At 41.4% G+C, this 27391-nt stretch overlaps 1 protein-coding gene across 4 annotated transcripts in view; it reads right to left on the reverse strand.

Annotated features, from left to right (window-relative positions):
* LOC125451012 (paralemmin-2-like) overlaps nucleotides 1-27391 on the reverse strand; it is a 438977-nt gene that overhangs the window by 393582 nt on the left and 18004 nt on the right. The window lies entirely within an intron of this gene.

Genomic DNA, 27391 nt, shown 5'->3' on the forward strand with positions numbered 1-27391 from the left:
CACCTTTTAAATTCCAGTGAAAGTAATGTTGTTTCTTTTGAGCTCTCTATGGAGGGTTCAGGGGCTGGATTTCATTGGACTGATGGCGGTTTCCTCTTTTCCCATGTGGTTTGATGTGAAGACAAGTTAAGGCGAAGGCAACATTAAAAGCTGTCTTCATCTTTTATAACATATTATGTTTAAATACTACAATATGTGGTAATCCAAGATATACCAGTCTCTGATCTTACTGTTGCATTGTTGGAAGACTATTTCATGAAGCCTGTCTCCTGATGCTGAGCAGTTGTTTGTGCATGTGCTTCATTCTTCTTCTTTTCTCACTCCACCATTATGCTAATGAGCAGTTCCATGACATCACCACAAGGTTACTGCAGGGTTCTAAGACTCTAACGCAGCATTGGCTGTTGGTTGGAAAACTGCGCGGGCAGCTGTCATCAGTATTAAATGCCTTTTAGACAATAGGATGGCCACTGTTGGGCATCCTCCAGAATTCAGGACCTAGTGCTTAGACCTCGCTCCTTACTGAGTGCTATTGGCTAATCAAAGGCACGTTTTCCATTTCTTAACAGCACCATTGAGGGTGATGACTGTTTCTAACAGTAGACCCACTGGAGACCCAAGATCACTAAAGGTGAGGGAAAGTGGGATGGGAATCATGAAATGGGGAATGCAGGGGTGATCATTGTGGTGGTAGGGAGGGGGGAACAGAGACAGAGGTAAGAACAGGACTGGTTTTCCTGACACGACCCCTCACAATTCCCTTTGGCTTTCTTATTTTCTCTGAACTATCACTGAATTAAGGTGGGCTCAAGGATAGCGGGCAGATCTCTCTGTCTGAAAGGGGCATGGCAGAACCAGGAAGAACATTTAATTCGATGGGGTTGTGGCGTTCTCACTCCCTGATGTCTTCCCACCTCCACCTAAAGAACTTCTGGTGTGAAGGTCAATGACCCACCTTCCCATCCCACATTAATTGAGACACTTAGTTAAGGAATACTTAAAGGTCCTCATCCAGCACTACTTGGGTAAACCCAGCTGAAAGTGGGCCTGTCTCTGTGTGGCCTTCTCAGAGGTAGAAAGAATGCAGGCCAGGGGTGCAGGAGGGAAGCACTGACCAAAGGCACTTATTACCTACTCAAGAGCATGGAAGTAGAGCAGTGTATGAGCACTGATAGTCTCTTCTGAATTTCATATTTGTGATCCAGACTTTTTTAAAAATGACAACTAATTTGGGCGGCACGGTGGCTCAGTGGTTAGCACGACAGCCTCACAGCGGCAGGAACCCAGGTTCAATTCCAGCCTCAGGCGACCGTCTGTGTGGAGTTTGCACGTTCTCAGTGTGTCTGCGTGGATTTCCTCCGGGTACTCCAGTTTCCTCCCACAGTCCAAAGATGTGCCATGCTAAATTGCCCATAGTGTTCAGGGGTGTGTCGGTTATAGGGGGATGGGCCTGGGTGGGATGCTTCAAGGGGTGGTGTGGACTTGTTGGGCCAAAGGGCCTGTTTCCGCACTTTAAGGAATGTAATCTAATCATGGTTACATTTATTTTATTCATTCACGGAATGAGGGCATCGCTGGCTAGGCAGCATTTATTGCCCATCCCTAATTGCCCAGAAGGCAGTTAAGAGTCAACCATATTTTTGTGGATCTGGAGTCACATGTAGACCAGAGCAGGTCAGGATGGCAGTTTCTTTCCTGAAAGAGCATGTGAATCCGATGGGATTCTCCAATAATTGGCAATAGATTCATGGTCATCATTAGATTCTTAATTCCAGATATTTATTGAATTCAAATTCCACCATCTGCCATGGTCGGGATTCAAGCTCCAGTCCCCAGAACATTACCTGGGTCTCTGGAATAACAGAGATAATGGGAACTGCAGATGCTGGAGAATTCCAAGATAATAAAATGTGAGGCTGGATGAGCACAGCAGGCCAAGCAGCATCTCAGGAGTACAAAAGCTGACGTTTCGGGCCTAGACCCTTCATCAGGGAGGGGGATGGGGAGAGGGAACTGGAATAAATAGGGAGAGGGGGGGAGGTGGACCGAAGATGGAGAGAAAAGAAGATAGGTGAAGAGGAGAGTATAGGTGGGGAGGTAGGGAGGGGTTAGGTCAGTCCAGGGAAGATGGACAGGTCAAGGAGGCGGGATGAGGTTAGTAGGTAGATGGGGGTGCGGCTTGGGGTGGGAGGAAGGGATGGGTGAGAGGAAGAACCGGTTAGGGAGGTAGAGAGAGGTTGGACTGGTTTTGGGATGCAGTGGGTCGGGGGGGGGGAAGAGCTGGGCTGGTTTAGGGATGCAGTAGGGGAAGGGGAGATTTTGAAACTGGTGGAGTCCACATTGATACCATATGGCTGCAGGGTTCCCAGGCGGATTATGAGTTGCTGTTCCTGCAACCTTCGGGTGGCATCATTGTGACAGTGCAGGAGGCCCATGATGGACATGTCATCTAGAGAATGGGAGGGGGAGTGGAAATGGTTTGCAACTGGGAGGTGCAGTTGTTTGTTGCGAACTGCATCTTTAAACCAGCCCAGTTCATCCCCTCCCCCCACTGCACCACACAACCAGCCCAGCTCTTCCCCCCCCACCCACTGCATCCCAAAACCAGTCCAACCTGTCTCTGCCTCCCTAACCGGTTCTTCCTCTCACCCATCCCTTCCTCCCACCCCAAGCCGCACCCCCATCTACCTACTAACCTCATCCCACCTCCTTGACCTGTCCATCTTCCCTGGACTGACCTAACCCCTCCCTACCTCCCCACCTATACTCTCCTCTCCACCTATCTTCTTTTCTCTCCATCTTCGGTCCACCTCCCCCTCTCACCCTATTTATTCCAGTTCCCTCTCCCCATCCCCCTCTCTGATGAAGGGTCTAGGCCCGAAACGTCAGCTTTTGTGCTCCTGAGATGCTGCTTGGCCTGCTGTGCTCATCCAGCCTCACATTTTATTATCTCTGGAATAACAGTCCAGCAATAATACCACTAGTCTATCGCCTTTCTCATTGGGCTAGCTTTTTATTGACATTAACCTGTATTTTGGATTACTAGTCCAATTATATTGTCATTGCCTTCATGTTCAATACATGTTAATGATGTGTGCCTGGACTCCAAACCTCTTTTAACCCTGGTATCTTGTACAAAGTTTTTTCACCAGTTTTGAGGAAGGGTCACTGAACCCGAAATGTTAACTCTGTTTTTTCCTTCACAGATGATGTCAGACCTGCTGAGCATTAGCAGCAAATTTGTTTTTGTTTTTTCAAAAGAAACTGAAATGCATGCTTTGATCAGTACTTTCTGCCTCTGTGTAAATGGCGTATGTGGAAAGATTGTGGCACATTAATCTAAAGTCATCCATAGTTGTAAAGGTGTGAAGCAATTCCAAACTCCGCAGCTTAAATTATTTGAAAGCTAACCAAGAAAAGTCTAGATATCAGCTGAGAAGTGCAAAGACCTCTGCTTAACTTTATGATAGCAAAAAGTGCTCATTCTCTGATCAAAGCTATGCTATTATCACTACACAGTGATAATAGTCAAGTTTCAGCTCCAAATCAGTAACACAGAACAGATGTTAGGTCATTGGACACTTCACTGGAGAGGTTGGAGATTTTAACTTGGTGTGAACCTGTTCTTGGGATTTATACACAATGTAACATTAAAATAATAGCAGTGGTAAGTAAATACTGGTATTGTGAAGTATAATTCATACGGAATTAAAATGTTATTTATCATCTTTAATAATGCATTCATTTAATTGTTTCATTATTATATTTTAAAAACACAGTTCTCGGCATGATGCTTTAAGACTGACGTCAAAGTCTCATAGATAGTGCAGAGGTGATTTACCAGAATAACTCAGGGATATAACTTCAGCCATATGGAGAACCTAGAGAAATCAAAATGATTTGAAGTTTTAATAATATAGACAAGGAGAAACTGTTTTAAGGGGGAGCAGGGGATATTAGAGAAGTGGAAGAAGGTACATATTCTTACGTGTACTTTAAGAGGCTACACCCTGCTGTCTGTCTGTCAAATAAATAGCAAGCTTAGTGGCATTCCACAATCATAGGTCCGTTAAGGAATCTATCCACCACTGGACATTTCAGCTATCTGAGATCTCAATCATTTCAGTTTCCTCCTGTACCTAACAAAAGACAGAATGCACTTCACCCTTTGAATTTGAAGAGTGAGGAAAGCCTTTCAAATATCACTGCAATTTGAATGACTTGCAAATCACGAGAGTAAAGCCACTGCAAAGCTGTTTTCCTCTCCCTTCCAACTCCTCTGTAACCGTGCAAATGGATTCTCAGACAGCACATAAGTTAGCTCCCAATTTTCGCATCATTAGCTTCACTCATGATACCCTGCATAATACCATACCATTTAACAACTCTGGCAGCAAGGATGCTAACAAAATGGACACACATTTAGAGCAATTGTCAAACGCATCGGGCAGACATGAGGAAAGTATTAGGAGCAAATGGTTTTGAACTTGAATACACCGTCTGAAAGCACAGTGGAAGTGAACTCAATAGTGATTTTTAAAGGGGGTTTGGATAAATACTTGAAAAGGAGAAATTCATAAGGCAGTAGGTAAAATGCAGGAGAATAGGACTAATTGGTTTACACGTTCATAGATCCAACAAAGGCGTGATGGACAGGATGGTGTCTATCTGTTTGTGATTCTAAGGTTTCGCACTGAAGTGGATTATCAATATTACGTAAGAGTAGAAACACAGTGGGCGTTTTCACTATTACTTCACCAAAGTGGGACAGATCTAGAGCCCTCATGTATCAATTCAGCAGCATGGTAACTTTTAACTAAATGTAAGAAGTTTATTACAGCACAGAAATGGAGGCTATTAATTTGTTAAACAAAATTAGGTTATATCCTTGTAGGAAACAACTTTACCAACCAAAGGATGTTATGAAGCTGGAGACGGTTCAGAAGAGATTTACCAGGATGTTGCTTGGAATGGGAGATTTCAGTTAAAAGGAGCGGCTGGATATGTTGGGACTTTTTTCACTGGGGCAAAGAAGGTTGAGAGGTGACTTTATAGAGCTTTATGAAATAATGAAGTGTTTTGAAAAGGTGAATGGCAGGTGTCATTTCCCTAGGGTGGGAGATTTCAAGAGGAGGGGGAATATTTTTAAGGTGAGAGGAGAAAGATTTAAAGAAGACATAGGGGTAATTATTTTTACACAGAGTTGTTCATGTGTGGAGCAAAGTTCCTGAGGACACGCTGGATGTGGGAACAGTTACAACTGTTACATACAAAAATATATTTACCTAAATGTATTTTAAAAATGTATGAAGAAGAAATGTTTGGAGGAGTATGGGCCAAGAGCAGGCAGGTGAGTCTAGGTTAATTTGGAATTATGGACTAGTTGGACCGAAGAGTCTGTTTCTATGCTGTATATCTTTATATTTAGTATTTTAAAAAAAGCATTTTTAAGGAGGTAAAAATGTCCCCAGCTGCTTTGCAGGAATGTTATCCAACAAAAATGATCACTATGCCACATTAGGTTATAACGGGTTTGGTGATGTGGTCAACGATGTAGTTTTAAGGAGCATCTTAGAGAATATGGGAGATGTAGTAAAGCAAAAGGGTATAGAGAGAGGATTCCAGATATTAAATCTCATCAGCTGAAAGCACAATGACATTGGGAGGATGCGCAAGGTGCCAGAATTGGCCGAGCGTAGCACTTTCAGAAGGTAGCAGAGCTGGTGGGGATCTCATGGAAAGGGAGGGATGAAGCCATTGAAGAATTTGTGAGCAAGGTCAGAACTTTAAAATTTAAAGCCAACAAAGGGACTAATGTCCAATGGAGGTCAGTGAGCAGAAGACTGAAAGATGAAAGGAACTTTTGGTGCAATTTAGAATATGGTAGAATTATTTTGGATGAACTGAAGTTCATTGGGGGCATGAAATGCGAGGCTGGTTAGGGAAATGTTGAGATAGTTATGTCTGGTCATAATGATGGGGCTTTTAGCAGATGAGTAGAAGCAAGGGCAGAGTTAGCAAATGTTAAGGAGGTAGAAGTAGATATTTTTCTGTGTACTTCAGAAGGCTAAACTGAGCTGTATCTGAAATACCACAAAATAGCAACAATCTGCATTGCCAGAAAGCCTATTAAAGAATTGAATACTGCTGGATGCTTCAGCTACCTGAGATTTCAAATATTTCTGTTTTCTCAGTGTCTAAGAGCCAGAAAGTACTTTATCTTGAGTCTGAAAAGAAAGGAAAACTTTTCAAACAAACATCACTGCAATCTCAATGTCATGCAAGTGGCTGATCAAGTCAAGTTTCAGCAGCCTTTGCAAAATTGTTTTCCTCTCCCTTTCCCTCCTCTGTGACTGTGGAAATGGATTATCAGACAACATGTTGATTGGCTTTCAATCTTCCCATCAAAGCCTTTGCTCTGACCACCCTGCATAACATGCCATTTAACAAATCTGGCACTGGCATTTCCTCATCTGTAAGTGGAACGACTGTGACCATTAGTAATTTCCTGGGGAGAGGCATCAGATGTTTTCCCCAGAAATTGAGCTTGAATGCTTCTCTACCATTTGGAAACAATTTAACATCTTTACTCTAACCTTAAACCTAAGACCACAAGCGAAAGGAACAAGACTAAACCTCTCTGGCTTTTTGAGGCTGTTCAATGAGAAAGTAGGCATTGCAGGATCCAGTCCTGAGAATAAAATGTATGAATGGTGAATTGTTTTTTATTGAACTGTGGAGTGATATACACTGTGACATTTCCCCAGGTTTTAGTGCTTATACCACTGCTGTTCTTGATTAATGATGAGGATTTGGGCGGTGAGGTGTTTAAGACAATTTCAAAATTCACAAATGACAAAACATAGAAGTGCAGTAAAAATTGAGAAAAATAATAAAGTGAGTGTAGTTTGGCTGGTGAAATGGGAGCACACATGGTGGATGAAAGTGTGAATTGATATGTTTTGGTAAGGAGAACGAGGAAAGACAAATGGAACGGTTTGGAAGGTGGTTAATGAGGAATGGGATGAGGATATTTGTTTATGTATTTTTAAATTTGCAGAATATTTTCACAAAACAGTTAATATAGCAAATATGTGATCTTCAGCTTTAAAATGAGAGGCACAAATATAAATGGTAGGCAGTTCCAGAAACCTTGCAAAAGGCACTAATTTGGCCCCAAATGAAGTATTGAGTCCAATTCTGGGCAAAGTTTAGGAAGATCATGAAGGCTTTGGAGAGAATGTAGAAGAAATTTACCAGAATAACTCCAGGTTTGAGACACTGCTGTCACATGGAAATATTGGAGAATTGGGTTTTGATCTTTTTGAAGCAGAGATGGCTAGGATCAAGTTTGATTGAGATGTTAGTTACATTGGTTGTTTTTTGCAAAAATATACTTTGTTCATAAAAAATGACCTTTATGTACATACAGAGCTAGTAAAGCAGTTCAGATGTATTCAGTTTTTGTGTATAAAGAAGGAAACAGTCATTGGGATTTAACTTTCTTGATAGTTTAAACTAGTCTAAGGAAAGGCATTTCTTAATTATGCAAGGTACTAGGAATAGTTACATCCATCCAAGGCATTGGGAGGGCCTGAATGGGTCCCTGTTGTACTTTAGCAAAATATCTTAGATGGCGGTCTTTTCTCACTGTGCCTTAGCGGTAGCTGTTCCAAGCTTTAGTATGTCTCTCAGCCTATAGTCCTGAACCTTGGAACATGCCAGTCTGCAAGTGGCCTTGGTTGAGGCCAACTGTTACAATTAGTAGACCAACAAGTTTCGGGCAGACTTAAAGAGCATCTTTCACGAAGATGATAGTCTCCTGGGCACAGTTGATGTTTGTCTCGGTGTGCATCTTGGGGAACACACCATAGAGCATGGGGACCTGCATCACAGGGCTACTGGAGACGAAGCTTGACAAAAGCCATTGCATCTCTCTCCAGACTTTCTTGCAGTGTTGTCTCAATCAAAGAATGGGAATCAGAAAGCTTCCCAATCACATCCAGGGTCAGGCAGGGCTGCCCAATCTCTCTCCTGCCTTGTTTGTGTGTTGAAGGAAGGATGCGAGCCTGAGGGAGGTGACTGTTCCAGGTAGTAGAGGCCTGCGGGTCAAAAGTTCTCTGCATGCAGATGACTCTGCATGCAGATGACTCTGCTGCTCTCTGCTTGACCCACTGTCAATCTGAAGACTTATGAGCATCTGTGACCAGTTTGAACTGGCCTTGGGTGCCAAGGTAAATTGGAGCAAGAGTGAGACCATGTTCTTTAGGAATTGGGCCAACTGATCCTTTATCCCCTTCACTGTCAGGATAGATTACCTGAAGGTACTAGGAATATGATTCAGCTGGGGGACTGCGCCAAAACCTCGGAAGAACGTATCACCAAAGTGAGGCAAAAAATGGTCTTTTGGGAACACTATTCCTTCTCTATTGAGGATAAAACCCTGGGGGATGGGATGCTGACAAGTAGTTCAAAGGACAGAGATCCTAAAGGTTTTTAAAACGTATATATGTAAAGAGCAAGAGAAAAACTAGAGAAATTGAAGGGCCCATTAGGAAGCAGAGGTAACCTATGAAATGGAATGATAACTTCAATGAGTGTAAGAGTATCTGGGAGACAAAGGAACATAGGCTAGATAAGAAAGAAGTGAGTCTGGTTAAATGGGTATATTTTAATGCCAGCAGTCTGAGGAACAAGACAGATGAGCTGAGGGCACAGATAGTCACATGGGAGTATGATATTAAAGCTATGACTAGGAATTGGCTTAAAGATGAGCAGAATTGGTAGCTGAACATTCCTGGTCAGAGGGCATTCAGATGAGGGAGGGAGGGGCATAAAAAGAGGAGGGCCGCAATATTGATCAAGGAATCAATTGCAGCAGTGAGGATGGATGATATCTTGAAAAGATCACAGAAAGGTCAAATGGTAGGTATAGAAAACATAAAAAGGGACATAGTCTTGACTGTGTGCAATAGGCCCCAAAACAGTCAGATGGGAGTAAAGGATCAAATATATATAACCATGTTTCAAAAAAGTATAAGAACAAGGCAGTAACAGTAGGGGATTTAAACAACCTAAGTATTAACTGGGATTATTTTCGTGTGCAGGATTAGGGAGCGAACAAATTCTTAAATTGCGTCCAGGAGAATTTTTGCATAGAAAACCCAGGGAGACAGGGAGCAGTTCTGAACTTAATATTCAAAACTGAGCCCAGGCAGGTGCAACATATATCAGGAGGGGAGCATTTGGAAATAGTGACCATAGCTCAGCTAGGAGCCGGACAGTTATGGAAAGGGGTATATTTGGGCTGAGAATAAAAGTTCTAAACTAGGGAAAGGTGAATTTTACTAAGGTAAGATATGATTTGGCCAAGCGGACTGGGAGCAACTACTTGCTAATTGAACTATGTCAGAGCATTGGGAGGCATTCAAGCAGCAAATGGTAAGAATGCAAAATAAATATGTTCCTGTCAAGAATGAAGATGGGACCCTGGGTGATACCCTGGATGTAAAGGGACATAGATGTTAGGATTAAGAATAATAGTCAAGAAAATTACAGACCAGTCTGCTTAATCTTGGTGGTGGGGAGATTATTTAAAAGAATTGAGGTGCGCGATACATCTAAACTTAGAGAGACATGGATTCATCAGAGATACTCAGTGTTGATTTAATAGTCATTTCTGACAAATTTGATTGAACTCGGAGGTAACCAGAAGTGTTGACGATGATCATGCATTTGATATGGCCAACACAGAATTTGGAAAGGCGTTTGATAAGATCTCTGACACCAGACTGGTCAAAAAAGTAACAGCTCATAGGATCCAAGGCAAAATGGCATATGGGCATATTGGATCCAAATTTGCTGATCAGCTTAAAGCAGAGGATAATGGTAAATGAATGTTTCTGTTACAGGAAATCTGTTTTCAACAAGGTTCTACAGAGCTCAGTGCTAAGCCCTTGCAGTATGTAGTGTACATTAATGCTTTAGTGAACTGAAATATCGGGACATGATCAAGAGGTTTGCAGATAAGATGAGAATTGATACAACAGTAAACAGTGAGGAAGATAGCTATAAAATTGCAGGGAGATATCAGACTTGCTAGGTGGACAGGGGTGTGGCAGACACAATTCAACCTGGAAAAGTGTGAGCAAATGCACTGGGGGTAGACTAGTAGTGTCAAGGATTACACTTGGAATGGTAGGACCCTGGAAAACAGTGAAGATTAGAGGGACTAAGATAATAAGATGTGAGGCTGGATGAACACAGCAGGCCAAGCAGCATCTCAGGAGCACAAAAGCTGACGTTTCGGGCCTAGACCCTTCATCAAACGTCAGCTTTTGTGCTCCTGAGATGCTGCTTGGCCTGCTGTGTTCATCCAGCCTCACATCTTATTATCTTGGAATCTCCAGCATCTGCAGTTCCCATTATCTCTGATACAAGATTAGAGGGACTGTTGTGTGCATGTCCTCAGCCCTGGAGACGATGGCTATTAGGGATCAATGGGCCAAGAGAGGGAAAATGTAGTCAGATCTTTGTTGACTAGCACAGACACAATGAGTCAAATGTTCTCGGACTGTTTTTTTTTAAATAACGCCAATTCCTGAACAGGCATCAGATATTTCCCCACAAGTTGAGCTTGCAGTAATGAGTTCTATAGCATCACCAGGAAAAAATTCTTCTGAATTCCCTATTGAAATTCTTGGTGACTGTTTTATATTGATGACCTCTAGTTATGCTCTTGCCCATATTCAGTCCGTCAAAACTGTCCACAGTTTTAAAGACCCCCATTAGGTCACCCCTCAGCTTTCTTTAATTCAAGAGAAAGACACACAACCTGTAAATCCTTACCTCATAAATACACCTGCACATTTGTGGTAACAAAGCAAGTTACTGCTAGATACAGCAAGAGAAAATAACTAAGCCATGACTGAAATTCCAATGCTGAAGCCTAGACAACCAGAGGACACGAATGGAAGGTGACTGGCAACAACAAAAAAATTCTTTCCACACAACAAGTGATTAAGATTTGGAACGGCCTGCTGTGAGAAAGATTCAAAAGTAGTTTGCCAAATGGAGTTAGAAAATACTAAAAGGAGTTAGTTTCAGGGGTAGGAGAGAGAGCAGAATGGCTGCACTTCAAATCAACAACTGCAGAGTGGATGGGCCAATTGGCGTCCTTTAGTGCTGAATGATTTGATGATTTGATCCAGATCCACATATTACAAAGTAAACCAAAATGGCTTGTCCCTACTTTTGTAGTGATATGAGCTTCTGTTATTTGGGATATAATTTCCTGTGTGGAGGATACTCAGGAAATTACACTCCCGAGAGCATCCATTTTGTCTCCATTCATTTACACTGAAATCTCCTGCTAAACTCATTAACTCACCCTGGAAAGTAAAAAAAATCAGCATTAGCAAATGGAAACGAAGTACTTAAGAAATGCAACAGGTCTGGCAGCAACTGCGGAGAGAGTAACACAGGGAATATTTCAAGTTCAGCGTGACCCTTCTTTGGAACCGAATTGTTTCTATCTCCACAATGCTGCTGAACTTGCTGAATTCCTCCAGCACTTTTCCAGATCTCCAACATCCACAGTATTTTGCTTCTATTTTAGCACAAAGAAATCAGCCCAATAGAATTTGCCTGAAGAAAGCACAAAGCCCACCATATATAATTGACTATTTGCATGAAAATTGAAATCACAATTCAGCAAACTTTTAGTCATACTCAAATGTACAGGGTTTAAGAACACACAAATGTAGAAGCTTCTCGTTTTTAACGTAGCTCATACGAATGCCATAAAATGAAATCAGAAATATACAGCATGTCCCAATGGGGACCAATGTTTAGAAAAAAACATAAAAATGCCTATGGAAACACTCGGGCAAATTACCTGTTCTTCATCGACTTCTTGGCTTCATTTTATACTTATTTTCAACCAGCAGGAAATTTGCCCGTACAGTTATTGAGCCTGGAGTACAGCCCTTATAATGACTTGATTTCCAGAAGCTATTTGATCAGGTACTGCATCAAAGGTTATTGTGGAAAATTAAACTCATAGTGTAGGAGTAACATGTTAACATGGAAAGAAGATTGATTGGCTGGCATATGCATAAATAGTTCCTTGTCTGAATGGCACGATGCGTCAAGCGCAGTCTCAATGGGATCTGTGCTGGGACTTCAAAATTTTCTTTACATTTCAAATCCATGACTTAATTAAGGAGCGTGAAGGCATAGCAACTAAATTTGCAGGTAACTCACGATACATGGTGAAAATATGTTGTGAAGAGGACATCGTGAGTTTGTAAGCACAAGAGATAGATTGAGTTAACAGGTAAGAAAATGGCAGGCAAAGTATAAGGTGGAAAATGCTCACTTTAGCAAAAATAATGAAAAAGCAGAATTTCAAGTGGAGAGCGATCTAACCATTCTATCTCATGAGTAACAACGTTAGTGTGCAAGTACAGCACATAATTAAGGTGGTTAACGAGTGCTATCCTTTATTACAAGAGGAACTGAACACAAAAATAAGCATGTTTTTGAGTTATACGGGGCATTAGTGAGACCACATCCTGATCACTATTTTGGGAAGGATGTAAATGTACTGAGGTGTTTCAGAGGAGATTTACTATATTGATTCCTGGAATGAGTCAATTAGCTTTTGAGAAAAGTTTGGACAGACTGGGCTTTTTTTCCCTAGAGTTTAATTGAGTCAGGAGCGACTTGATTGAAATGTATCAATATCCTGAATGGTCTTATCAAGCTGGACATGGAAATGAAAAATCCTCTTCACATCGGTTCAGAACTAGGAGGCACTAATTTAAATTTAGGGAATCAGCCTTTTAGGACAAGAGCCGGATTTTTTTCTCTTAGGGTGTTATGTGACTTTGTAAATGTCTACCTTAGAAGGCTGTGGAAGTGGGGTCATTGAATATTTTTAAGGCAGAGATAAATAGATTCTAGTTAGGCAAGGGAATCAGGGGTAGATAGGAATGTGAAATTCAAAACACAAACAGATCAGTCACAATCTGATTGAATGTAGCAGGCTAAAGGGCCCAAATGCCCAACTTCTCCTTCTATTTTATATGTTTATATGATATTAATTTGGATTCAGAGATTTATAAATGAGCATAGAAGAATTAAGTAATTGGGGTTCGACATAATGTTGAAAACTCATGTTCAACTGAGTTTGCCCAATTTTTTAGTTTGACTATTTGTTCTAGGCCTTGATCACGTATCTCTGGCTGCAAATTTCATCCCATTGAGTCTCGAATATTCACCAAACCATCAAGGCCTTAATTTGGCATCACATTGGCAGGATACTGTCTTGATTCTGAACTGAAGAGTGAGCCTAGATTATGCGGTCAAATTCAATACTTTCTGTTAGATATCAGGGATTAACTATGGTACATTTGCCTGCCAGTCAGAAGTGACCTGAAATCCCCACTCCAGAGACTAGAGTATAAAATCTAACCTGACAGATTATCTAGTTATTATCATTCTGTTATTTCTGGGAGTTGGCTGTGTGTAAATTGGTTGTCACATTTTCTACAGTGGAGAGTGAGCACCAAGCAATTTGTGAAAGCTGTTATATAAACGCAACACTTTTCCTTTTCTTTTAACACTTCTGTTAAAGTGGTGGATGGAGAAGTGCCATTTAAACACAGCCTAATAACACCACCAGAAATTTTCTAGGCTATATAACTAAACTTAGTATGAGGTTAGACTTTAAAAAAGGCACAATAAATTATGGGTGCATGCGTACCAAGGTATCTAGTATTACATCAATGCTTAACATCTGGCCTGTGTCATTTACATTACAACTTTACAAGGCAACAGTGAGCCAGTTTGATTTTTATTGCCTCCAGATGGCTTAAGAGTATGGATTTCAATTCACAATGTAACATGGAACTAAAACCCAGAGCTGATAAATGTAACGTAACATAATAACAGTGAAACACTGAGGAGGAAGGAGAGAAATAAGTTGCTAAATTATCAGTGTGATAATTGTACCTGAGTGAATAGCAATCAAAATGTTACAGCAGGATGACTACTTAATTCCATCCCTGAGCTTCATGCAAACCATATGCATTGGTAGCAGGAGCTGAAGGGGTGATGTCAGGTTACAGGAAACTCTTTCCCTTCACCATTATGAAGAAATTCCATATAGATAATGAAGGCTTTGTGAATAAGTCCCAGTCAAGCTTTTTTTAGAAAAGGAGGCAGGAATCAAGGATTTCCAACTGGTTCCAAGAAGAAAATATACTGTTTGTTCATATACTGCCACAATCAAATCCCTTTTGCAAAGTGCAGAGGTATTTCTGAAGGGATTAAGGAATTTTGAAGTGAGTGCTGTTTTAACCATCAGATTAGTTTCAGTTTATGAACGAAGTCTGCACCTATAATCCTTTAGCCTTAATGATCCATCCTTGATGAATTGAAAACAAACTTGAATGTGCAAACAGTGGAAACTTACTTTGAATATTTCTGATACTGTTCACATCCAGTACTAAGCCTTGTTCAAGGAGGTGCAGTCACCAACATTTCTAAAATGTCTATGACTATTTCGTTAGCTTGGCCAAACACTCCTCAGTTTCACCCTGACCCTCCCCTCCAAGATGGAGCCATTTTTTTCCCATTTCTAGCTGCCAATGGTAATATCATATGCCTCTAAGTAAGTGATGAGGAAGCCCAGTAGAGTCCTCCCTGGTGTCTTAGCCAAAATTAATCCCTCAAATGCCACTCCAAAATAGATAAGGCAGTCATTTTCCTACCTTGTTGTTCTTTGTGGGACACAGCTGAGCTCAAATTGACACTTTCACCAAATGCTGTGACTCAATAGGTAGCATGCTCGTCTGTGAATAAAAGAGTGTAGATTCAAGTCCGACACATGAACACACAATCTAGGTAGGCATTCCACTGTAGTGAAGAGTTCAGTGCTCCAACCATAACTTGTAATTATCTTGAAAATTTACCAGGAAAACATCCTGAGGCAATTGATGGTATGTTATGAAGCAAAATAGAAAAATGGACTATTGGTATAAACAAAAGGGAGGCTTTAATGACTGTCTTAAAGAATTGTGGAGTGCTTTAGGAAGGCAATGCTAAAATTTAGGGCTCAGGCAACCAAACATGGCTTCTAATGGCCGAGGAATTCAAAACAAACAAGTTCCAAAAGCCAGAATTGAATACACAGAGTTATCTTGGAGAGCTGTCTGGTTGAAAGAGATTACAAAGATAGCGAGGGATGAGACTTGAAAGTAAGGATTACTTCACTGGGAGATAAAGTAGGTCATTGAGTTGATGTGTGATTGGTGAACTGAATTTGGTATGAGCAAGGACACATATGCCTGAATTTTGGATGTCTTCAAGTTTACAGAAGGTAGAATATAGGAGGCTGACAAGGAGTGGATTGGAATAGTTACATCTAGAAGTAGTAAAAGCATGGATTCGGGTTTCACCAATAGTATAAAGCTGTGCAATGTAAATTGTTGGCCAATGATATAGAACAGGAAATAGGCTTAGTGACAGTGGAGCCATCTGGGCAGAAACCCATCTTCAGGTCAAATATAACAAAGTTGAAGGAAATAGAGCCAAAGAAGTGAGAAAAGGGTTGTGGTGGGAAATAAAGCCAATATTCCAAATTGCATGGTCAGCAGTGAAGTGATGCTGCTCACCACTGACCTCAAAGATAGATGCCTACAATGATCCAATGATTCCTGTAGCGTTGATTTCCTCTTTCCTGCCATTCATTTGATTCTGATCAAGATAATCGCCAAGCCTGCAGCAGCAGTGAGGCTGTCAAGCATAGTAAGCAGCCAATCACTTTGAAGAATTCATGGACAATAAACTGGAAAGTACAACTCGCTAATTATTCTTCAACATTCTAAAGTAAATGTCCCAAGGAATAAATAATGTAATGCATGCAATAGTCATGAACGTCATAAGGAAACTTTAAGAAAAATAGAAAGCTCGATTTTTTTCACTGGGGGGATGTGGGTGTCACTGGCCAGGCCAGCATTTGTTGCCCAATTCTAATTGCCCTTAAACTGCCATAATGTCTCTTGACACCACTGGGTCACATAATCTCTTGGAGGCTGAGCAGTGTTTGCAATAAGCAGAGGGATGATGTTTTGCCGAATGGCATTCATCAAGTCTTTTGGGGCCCTTTCTACTAAGGCAGGAAATTTTCCAAACCAAACTATCCACTTTGTTCACAGAAAACTGGATCGACATGCTACTTTGCCTCTAATGTGTCCTGCCACTGCATGGACTTCTGAGTTTCTGAATCCATCCTGCGCAGGCCCTATGAGCAGATGGACTGCTTAGTGGGAAGTTTGCCAATGTTTAATCCTCAGCCTCCTCTCCTCTGATGAAAATTTGATATCATGTGAAGATTAATCTTGCAGTTGGTTAAAGCCACTTCGCAATTGTATCCTGTGCACAACATGTTTTTGGTCTTTACAAATTCTGGAGAGTCCTGTAATGATCAAATTAAGACCTGTGGCTGATATTTTCCTTGAGGCAAGAATGAAACACAATGATACGGGTGCAAATCGTAAGAGCAAGAAAGAATTGTAAAACAACAAACTGTGGATGCTGGAGATTTGAATATAAAAGCACAAAGTGATGTGAAATCTCAGCAGGTTTGCTAGCATCCGAGGAGTGAGAAAGAAGCAGAGTTAAAGTTGTAAGTCCAACATGACTTGTTCTTCAAAGCTGAATAAAAGCTGAATCATGCAACCCGCTTTCATCATCCAATGCTTTCATTGTAAAGCATCAGTGCAGAGCCAGACTTAGTGGTAATACTTACATTTCAGATGTAGTTGCATGGTGTTTGCTTGGGCAATTGAAAGAGTTTTGTGGAGACTAATGATGAATTCACTTAAATCAGGTGAAGTAGAAGGAAGTGAAGCCAAGTTTTCACTTAGACATTTAGCTACAGGATTGTAAAGTAATTTAAACCATCATGATTGAGCTCCACTTTAGGCAACACGGTTCTGAGTTGGATGGGTGTGAGCTTAATGGGTGGCTTTTCACTCAACCCTCATGTTAAATACTGTAATTTTATATCTGAAAATCACAACAGTGTGAATTGAGACAATGATTAATGTTAGGCTTTACTTCTTGAATGCCAGAGGCATATTTTAAACTCTAGTTAACAAGATTTCCTGACACTGGAATTATCACATTATTACTGTGAGCTGAGAGTAAAAGAGGGCTATTTTCCACACTTTTGTGAATGCACACTTACCATCACCAAAAGAAATAACCACTAACAACTGCAAAACAATTAACTGCGTTAGGCATGAAAAAACAAACAAAGCAGCTTGTTCTTCGACATTTTGCTGTTTTCAGTATGCTCAGAATACTAACTGGAATTAAACTGTTTAACCCAATAGAGTGAATTACTTTCTGACCCTGATTATTGCCTAGTTTACAAGTAATTTGAGTAGTTACTAGAATGCATGCACAAAGCCATGTTGCCTATTCCTCATCAGTCCTTGCCTTTCCAAATACATGGAAATCCTGTCCCTCAGGGTCTCCTCCAACAACTTACCCACCACTGATGTCAGGCTCACCGGTCTGTAGTTCCCTGGGTTTTCCTTACCACCTTTCTTAATAGTAGCACCACATTAGCCAACTTCCAGTCTTTTAGCATCTCACCTGTGGCTAAGGATAAGCAAGGGGCCATATGAATGAATTTTAGGCAAAGTACAGAAATAATTGACAAGAATTATTCTGGGGATGATAAAGTGAGCTTACAAAAATTTATAAAATCATAATGGGCATGGACAGGATGAATAGCCAAGGTATTTTCTCCAGGGTAGGGGAGTTCAAAAGTAGAGAGCTTGGGTTTAAGGTAGAGAGGAAATATCTAAAAGGGATGTAAAGGGACAACATTTTCTTGAAGAGGGTGGAGCCTGTATGGAATGAGATACCAGAGGAGGTGGTGGAGTCTGGTACAATTACAACTTTCAAAGGCATCTGCATGTGAATAGGAAGGGTTTAGAGGGATGTGGGCCTAGCAAATGGGGCTAGATTAATTTAGGATATCTTGTTGGCATGGACGAATTTGACCAAAGGATCAGTTTCTATGCTATGCATCTCTATGACTCTGATGCCATCACTTCCTGTCTACAGTGTGATACTCAGAATTGGGCACAATACTCCTGAGGAGTAAGAGTGTTTTACAACATTATACACTAACTACTGTACCTTTGTACTTGATTTCTAAATTTGTATGCTTTTTAAACTATTCTTTCAACATTCTGCTATTTTCAACAATTTATGCACATATGCTGTTGTTATACTCTGTGTGGTGTTGCCTTTTGGATGGAGATGAAAAGTAAACCTGTGCAGATGCTAAAATACTATTGTAAGTTTTTAGTATACAGTCTCTTCCTTTAACCTATTCTTTCCTTAGACTGCACAATTGTGGAATTTCTTATACTGTTATCATCATGCAGTTCATTCTCACTCCCATGCCTACTCAGCGTCACCTTGAAAAATACTCTTTTCACAATTATCCAATTCTCTTCTGGGCCTTTGCAGAGGGCAGTCAAGAATCAACCTCATTGGGTCCAAAGTCACATGTAGGCCAGACTAGATAAATATGGCAGAATTCCTCCCTTAAAAGACATCAGCAAGTCAGGTGGCCTTTAAGACAATCCATTAGGTGCATGGTCAAAATTAATGTCAAAGGTTCTTTAATTCCAGATTTATCTAACTCATTGAATTCATACTTCCCTGACTCATGTTTTGGGATTTGATTTCATGCCTTCAGAATATTAATCCAAAAATCTGGAGTATTATTTGAGCACCCTAACCACGACTCCCTTTCAAAGCTCCCTATAATGCTCTCAACAAGCTCCCAGTTTGTTTGAGGGCTCGTTCTGCCCCTCCAACACATCTGCTCTCTACTATCACAGGATTGAAGTAACCGGATGTTCTTTGGGATCAACTGATTCTTTGGGCCAGATGAGGCTTTAGATGGGGTTTCAATTGAGGCATATAAAAGTATGAAGCTCCCAGATAGAGGAGGTAGAGGGACCCACTTCCATTAGCAAAAACGTTGTTAATCAAGGGACATGTATTGCTAAAAAGACAAGAGGGGAGGCTTGAGGAGAAAGCAGTTCAGTCAGAGTCTGATGGGAGTCTGAAACTCACTGCCCAAGACGGTTATAGAGTTGGAAACCCTCATTGCATTTAAAAAAAAAACTAGGATATGTTTGAAGTGCTGTAATCTATAGAGTTACACAGTAGGCTGAATAGCCTACTTCAATACCATGATTTGTGTTTCCACATTGCTTTTCATGTTTTCAAAGGTGACTACATAGAGACTCTGGAAAAGCTGGCATTCATCTTAAAGCGAGGAAGGTTAAGTGGATATTTCAGAAGGAATTTCAAATTTGAGGAGTTTTGATAGGGGAGAAAATCTCAGAAATGCCTACCTAACAACATCATGCAAGTGGCATTACCACATGCAAGTTTTGTAAAGTGATATGTAGTTTTCCAACGTAGTCAAGTGAAAATGGGATGTTCTAAATGCACCCATGGTTGGAGAAATTTGGCCTGACAGAAAATTGGCCAAACTGAATTAAACAAGCAGCTTTCCGCTGAAAAAAATCATCGGAAACAAAGTCCAAAGAGGTTACAAAAGGTTCAAGGGGAACCAGTTACAATCAGCCGGAGGGTTGTGTATTTGAGAAGTGTCAATCTGATGTTTTGGCATCTTGACTTCCTGAGAATGTGGGCTTTTACGCCTGGCATGGCCACAGTGAAGGGTGTTGGAGCGACCCCATAGGATGATTTGAACCAAGCTCATGACCCCATTGGCCAAAGGCCATTGCATATTCTAGAAGGTCCGGTGCAAAGGGGGACAACAACACACACCTGGAAGCCAGCCCCTCAGTGAAGACACAGCACTTGTGACAACACAAGACCACCCAGGAGAAGATTCACCCTGAAGTGCGAAATCAACCTTTGTGGAAGAGGGCCACCTCTACGTCAGAGAGGGAGGAGAGTCCATTGGTGCGGTTCAAACATATGGATTGTTGTGTGTAGTATCCTTTCTCAGGTGGCTAGAGCTAGATAAAGGGTAAATATTGTGGGAATTTGGAAATACTCCCACGGTGTTCTAATAAGAAATATTTTGTTAATAAAATTGAGCTGAACGCAAACCGAGTTTGGCATCTGTTTGTTTGCCTCACTGACTATAGTGCTTGGGTAAAGTGTTAATGCATAACCTGGTTGAAGTGCCCAAAGCAAAGGCAACACCAATTATGATAGCTGTCCAGCCTAAGCCTTGAAACGTTTAGGTAGCAGAGTCTTATTTATACTCATTATCAGTCAAATTGATTGTCTCAGTGAATTGACTGTAATACTGCAAATGGGAATCTGACCTTGTTCTGAGCATCGAAATTACACTGTTTGATGCAGAGTAATAGTAGAAAAGCATATTTAAAAATGACAGATATAATAAGAGGGAATCAAAGATCTTGGGCTCAGTTTATGTTTCACTACATTTGGGCCAAAACATCGGTTTTCAATTTCCACTGCCCTGCAATTTGATTAATTATAAGAAAAAGAATAATGAAAATACAGACGAGAGATGAGTGTTGCTTGTAATGGATAGTTTCTTGAGTGTGTCCTATTTAAGAGAATGGGTCATTCTTTTTCTGCAAAATTTGTGGAGAAATTCAATGCTTTATACATCTCTCCTGATTTTCATTCCCATTGTCTTCAGTGGAAATAGGAATTGAGAGAGGTTGAATGAATGGCTGAATGAATAGGTCTGACAGCATCTGTAGCGAGAAAGCAGAGTTAACATTTCAAGTCCAGTAAACCTCCTCAGAACTACAGAAACAATTCTGAAAAAGGGTTACTGGTGTCCAAATGTTAACTAATTTCTCTCCAGACATGCTGCCAGACCCACTGAGTTTGTCCAACAATTTTTTTTTGTTTGTAACTTGCAATCCTGTAGCACCTTTCACAAATTGGGAGATCCAAAAACATTTCATGGTCAACTAAACACTATTTAAAATGCAATCAGAGTGTGGATTTAAAGAAACTTACCTGGGTTATTGTCTTTATCCACTAACAGAAAAAGGAGCTGGTGTGTGCTGAATGAATGAGGACTAACTAATAGCACAGAACGTGCAATATTTATTCCACCTCCCTCAATTCCCATTTCCACTGAAGACAATGGGAATGAAAATTAGGAGAGATGTATAAAGCATTGCTAAATCATTATCACCCCTTGTGACGCACAAATTCAAAACTGACTATCCCACTGTCTACTCCAGCTTTGCTTGTCTGCTGTTCTTAACTGAAGTCCTTCCTGACTTATAATATTTTGCACATTTGTTATTTAAATTACATTCAAACAGTACACGTTTTTTAAGCTCAGTTTGTAAATTAGGAAAGTTCCCCAAATGGTGTTGCCTCCAGTTTCATTTTAGCATCTGATTGTGTGTACTCAGCATATTTTGAAAACACAATACTGTTAAAATATTCCCCCAACTCTTGCTGCTTCCAGCCTGCCACACCTCTCCAGAGGCCTCGGAGAGGGCCTGGCAAGAAGGACGGAGAAAGTGAGTGAGTGAGTTGGAGTTCTAATGGAGAGAGGAGGGGAAGGTGTCAACTGGAGGGGGAGTAGACAGTGAGAGGGATGAGGACCAAAGTGACAAAAAAGTACAGGCACAGGAGGGAAGTGGTGAGGAAGTGGGCCAAAGGATGGTAGCAATGCGTGAAAACTTCAAGGGAGAGAAATGGGGTGGCTGGAGGTGGGAGGGAACATTAGAGTGAGGGAAGTTATGAAAAGTTAGTAAGAGGATGTTCAGATTTAAGGCAGTCAAGGTTCGTAATGCAAAACTACAGGTCAGGAATTAGCCCACTTTTTTTCCTGTAGGCTGAGTGATTTTTGTTTAACAAGCTGTTTTTTGCGAACTCAAGAGGAGTTTTAAACAAGGGATAGCATATTGAAATTAGTAATTTAGTTTCACAGGATGGGGAGAAAGTCACTTCTTTAGGTGATTGAATTTGCTGTGCATGCTGTCAGCCTTTGCCATGTTAGCCTTTCTGCAGCTCTTTTCAAAGCTCTTTCAATAAAAATGAATATGATACAATCTGCTCTTCCCAAGACCAAAAGAAATTACAGAAAGTTGTGAACATAGCCCAGTCCATTACAAGCACCAGCCTCACATGCATTGACTTCATCTATACTTTTCGCTGCCAAAAGGAAAGCAAACAACATACTCAAAGACCCCTCCCACCCCAGTTATACTCTCTTCCGTCAGGCAGGCAGTCTAAGAGCTTGCAGATTCAAAAACAGCTTCTTCCCTGCTGTTATCAGAGTTTTAAATGGGCTTCTTTAATGTTAGTGTTGTCTCACTCTGCACCTTCTCGGCAGCTGTAACACTATCGCTTGCACCCTGTGCTGTTACCCTGATGCACTTGTATAGAACAATCTGCCTATAAAGCATGTAAGACAAGACTTTTCACTGTACCTCAGTACATGTGATTGTAATAAATCAAATCAGTCAAAGTGCTCAGTTTAGACAGCACACAGTCTCCAGAGCTTGACAAAAACCCGAAACACTTTATGGTCAAAAATATTTATGATAAGTAAGGTTTTTGATGTAGCTCAGGGGCACAATGATGTCTGTAGCCATTAATTCCTTGATCCTGCTGAAGTTAAACAAATATGTTGGGCATGTCAGGAATGAGCAATTGTAAAGGGATTGGTAATGGAAAGTCTCAGTGAGGTCCCAGTAGACACTATTTAGTTGCCTGCAGTCTATGTGCACAATAGCACAGTGTACTTATAATTGAACTAACAGCACACAGAGCTGAGAAGGGGTAAAGTTATGTGTGGCCTTGTCTCTCTTAATCGACATACTGGAAATTCAGTCTGGAATTGGACCATACAGCAAGAAGTAAAAAAAACTAGAGACAAGAAGAAACAAATTTAGTCAGCAACGTGTGATTAGGAATGAGATACTTGAAGGAGCATTGGAATTAGATTCAGCAGAGAATCTCAAAGAGAATTGGGTAAATACTTGAAGGGGGGGTGGGGTAAGAAACTATCGGGGAATGGGATGAACTGGATAACCCATTCAGTGGGCTGGCATAGGCATGATTGGCAGAATGGATTCCTTCTGTGCTGCATCATTCTATGATTCTATAAATTCATAAGAATGCTTCTGGTTTGATAACCTAATCTGTGCTGAGTTAATGGATCTCAGCAAAGATCAGGGAAGGAAATTTCACTTGGCTTCAGTGCTCCCCAGAATCCACCCATCCTTTAGTCAGCTGTGTGTCTGATGTGTTTTTAAAATTTCCCCTGAGAGTTGCTAGCATGCCCAGCAATTTCTATGCATCTTTTGAGAAGATGATGGTGCACCTTCAGCTTAAACTGCTGTGGTCTCCCATTCTTTTGCCACATCAATCTTGATAAATTATGAATTCACTGAGCCCACTAAATTCAAAGAACTTTCATTGCAACAAGCCCATCCATTTTCATAGTTAATCCTACTTTGCAAACTTCCTCCCTGCCAGTGCCATACAATCCTGCTCCCATTGTTAACACATCTCACCCTGCAGCTCAGTCCTACCTATTGAATATCCTCCCCAAACTCAGCATATTTCCTGCAGTACTTCTCATTTGCAGTCCCTCAATGTTCGGTTGTCCCTTTCACGTTCTAACTATTACCACATGATCAATTCCCCTAATGGAAAGGTCACCAGATACATTGTTTCATAAAATGATATACAAGTTACTTACACAGGCATAGACCATTCAACCCAGCTGGTCTATGACCTCTGTCTATTTATGTCTTCTCCTCCATTAATGTAGCTTTTCTACACTTCTTCATGTGTTAACCTAGCTTTTACCTGAATGTATTTTAAGTTAAAGAAATTGAAGAAAAGTGAGTAATGGTCGCATAGTAAAGCCAATAGCGTGACTGCATGGAAGCTCATAAAAACGTCTTGTCATGATCGTGGAGGGACCAACTGAACAACTGGAGAATGATAGTTTCATTGGCAAGGAACATGTTATTTTTGCATGCTTTGAACATGATTCGTGTCACAATGTACAGCAAACATGGAACAGAATTGACAAACAATTTCCTCCTTGGAAAATTAATTATCTGATGTGCTTGGTATTCAAATGGCAAAAAAACAAATTAATTAAACCATTAGACAAGAGCAAACATTGGTTCAGGTATTTACTGTTATTCTAACATTGTCATATATTATCTATCATAATAGCATACCTCCTTCCCTCTTAAATGCCCTGTCTACATTATTAGTTTTCTGTTGCCATGTTTGATTCCCATTTTTTGCCAAATTATAATTGAGTTTTTGAGCTTAGTTATAAATCTGAACATTGGAATTTATAATTTGATAGATCTAGCAACTCAGAACTGGGTAGCCACGAAGTGCTTTTGACCATCAGCCACAAAATTGTGTTGAACTGCAATTGGTGATCTCATGGCTCAGCCTATTCCTCACTCTTCTACAACCATCAAGCCAGGAGATCAAGGATAATGGGAACTGCAGATGCTGGAGATTCCAAGATAATAAAATGTGAGGCTGGATGAACACAGCAGGCCAAGCAGCATCTCAGGAGCACAAAAGCTGATGTTTCGGGCCTAGACCCTTCATCAGAGAGGGGGATGGGGGGAGGGAAATGGAATAAATAGGGAGAGAGGGGGAGGCGGACCGAAGATGGAGAGTTACAAGAGAGTTGCAATGGGAGAGAGATTCCCTGAGGTTGGTCCGGAGGGAGGAGGGTAACTTCTTCAGGTTAGGCATCCCTGGAAGAGGCTTCGCAGTGAGGTTAAAATAGTATCAGAGATAATGGGAACTGCAGATGCTGGAGATTCCAAGATAATAAAATGTGAGGCTGGATGAACACAGCAGGCCAAGCAGCATCTCAGGAGCACAAAAGCTGACGTTTCGGGCCTAGACCCTTCATCAGAGAGGGGGATGGGGGGAGGGAACTGGAATAAATAGGGAGAGAGGGGGAGGCGGACCGAAGATGGAGAGTTACAAGAGAGTTGCAATGGGAGAGAGATTCCCTGAGGTTGGTCCCTTCGGTCCGCCTCCCCCTCGCTCCCTATTTATTCCAGTTCCCTCCCCCCATCCCCCTCTCTGATGAAGGGTCTAGGCCCGAAACGTCAGCTTTTGTGCTCCTGAGATGCTGCTTGGCCTGCTGTGTTCATCCAGCCTCACATTTTATTATCTTGGAATCTCCAGCATCTGCAGTTCCCATTATCTCTGATAGTATTTTAACCTCACTGCAAAGCCTCTTCCAGGGATGCCTAACCTGAAGAAGTTACCCTCCTCCCTCCGGACCAACCTCAGGGAATCTCTCTCCCATTGCAACTCTCTTGTAACTCTCCATCTTCGGTCCGCCTCCCCCTCTCTCCCTATTTATTCCAGTTCCCTCCCCCCATCCCCCTCCCTGATGAAGGGTCTAGGCCCGAAACGTCAGCTTTTGTGCTCCTGAGATGCTGCTTGGCCTGCTGTGTTCATCCAGCTTCACATTTTATTATCTTGGAATCTCCAGCATCTGCAGTTCCCATTATCTCTGATACTATTTTAGCCTCACTGCGAAGCCTCTTCCAGGGATGCCTAACCTGAAGAAGTTACCCTCCTCCCTCCGGACCAACCTCAGGGAATCTCTCTCCCATTGCAACTCTCTTGTAACTCTCCATCTTCGGTCCGCCTCCCCCTCTCTCCCTATTTATTCCAATTCCCTCCCCCCATCCCCCTCTCTGATGAAGGGTCTAGGCCCGAAACGTCAGCTTTTGTGCTCCTGAGATGCTGCTTGGCCTGCTGTGTTCATCCAGCCTCACATTTTATTAAGCCAGGAGATCAACCTAGTTTTAATGATGAGTGCAGGAGAATGTGCTTAGCAGCACCAGGTATTTTAAAAATGGGGTGCCAACATGATGAAGCTACAAAACAGGACTACTTTTTGTGTCAGACAGTGTAAGAAAGGGCTAAATGATTCCACAACCAATGGAACATATCTAAGCTCTGCAGTCCTCCCACCTCCGGTCATGAATATTAGTGGACAATTAAACAATTGGAGAAGGAGGCTCCACAGATATCCTTATCCTTAATAACAGGGGAGACCTGCACTTCAGCCAGAAGTGCGAAGTGGATGATCTATTTCAACCTCCTCAAGAGGTCCCTGCCATTAACCAATTCAATGCAATCCACACGAAGATCAGGAACCAGCTGATGGCTCTACATTGCAAACACTTGGCAATAATGCTGAACACTTGTGCTTCAGAACTAACTGCACTCTTAGCTAAGCTTTTGGATACAGCTACAACATGAGCATTTATTTAACAACGTGGAAAATCACCCAGGTGTGTTCCATGCACAAGAAGCAGGAGCAATTCAACCCGGCCAATTACTGCCCTGGATCATCAACAAAGTGATGGAAGGTGTCGTCACTATCACTAGCAAGCGGCACTTGGCAAAGAATTACTTATTGATGCTCAGTTTAAGTTTCAACGGGACGAGTTGGTTCCTGGTATCATTACAGCTTTGGTCCAAACATGAACAAAACAGCTGAACATCAGAGATAAGGCAAACGTTTCTGCCCTTGACATCAGCATTTGTCCAAATATGGCATCAAGCAAAACTGGACTTAATGGACTCAATGGAAAAAAAATTGGCACTGTGGGAGTCATTTCGGGACTCACAGCAACATGGTTGTTGTTAGAAACACATATTACGGATGCTGGAAATCAGAAATAAAAATCAGCAGGTGCTGGAGAAACTCAGCATATCTGATTGTGATTATTGGACATCAATCATCTCAGCCCCCAGGACTTCTTTGCAGGGTACCTCAGGGTAGTGTCCTAGAGTCAACCATCTTCAGCTGCTTGATCAATGATCTTCCCTCCATTTTTAGGTCAGAATGGGGATGTGAGCTGATGGTGCAGCAACACCTAGACAACATTCAGGTTTGGGCTGACAAGTGGCAAGTAATACTTGCACCACACAAGCGCCCTGCATTGCCCATCTCCAACAAGACAGTATCTAGCAATTAGCCTTTGACACTTGGGAACAAAAACAGAAGTTGTTCCTGATTTACAGCATCCACAGTTCTTTTGGTTATCAGCCTTTGACACTCAAGACCTTTACTATCGCTTAATTCCCACGATCAACATCCTGGGAGTTAGCATTGACCAGAATTAGAAATAGACTGATCATATACGTACTGTGGCTACAAGAGCTGGTGAGAGGCTGAGAATTAGAACATAGAACATAGAAAAGTACAGCACAGTACAGGCCCTTCGGCCCACGATGCTGTGCCGTGGAATAATCCTAATCCAAATATAAAATAACCTAACCTACA

Source organism: Stegostoma tigrinum, chromosome 3 (assembly GCF_030684315.1).
Source record: "Stegostoma tigrinum isolate sSteTig4 chromosome 3, sSteTig4.hap1, whole genome shotgun sequence".
NCBI classification, from domain to species: Eukaryota; Metazoa; Chordata; class Chondrichthyes; order Orectolobiformes; family Stegostomatidae; genus Stegostoma; species Stegostoma tigrinum.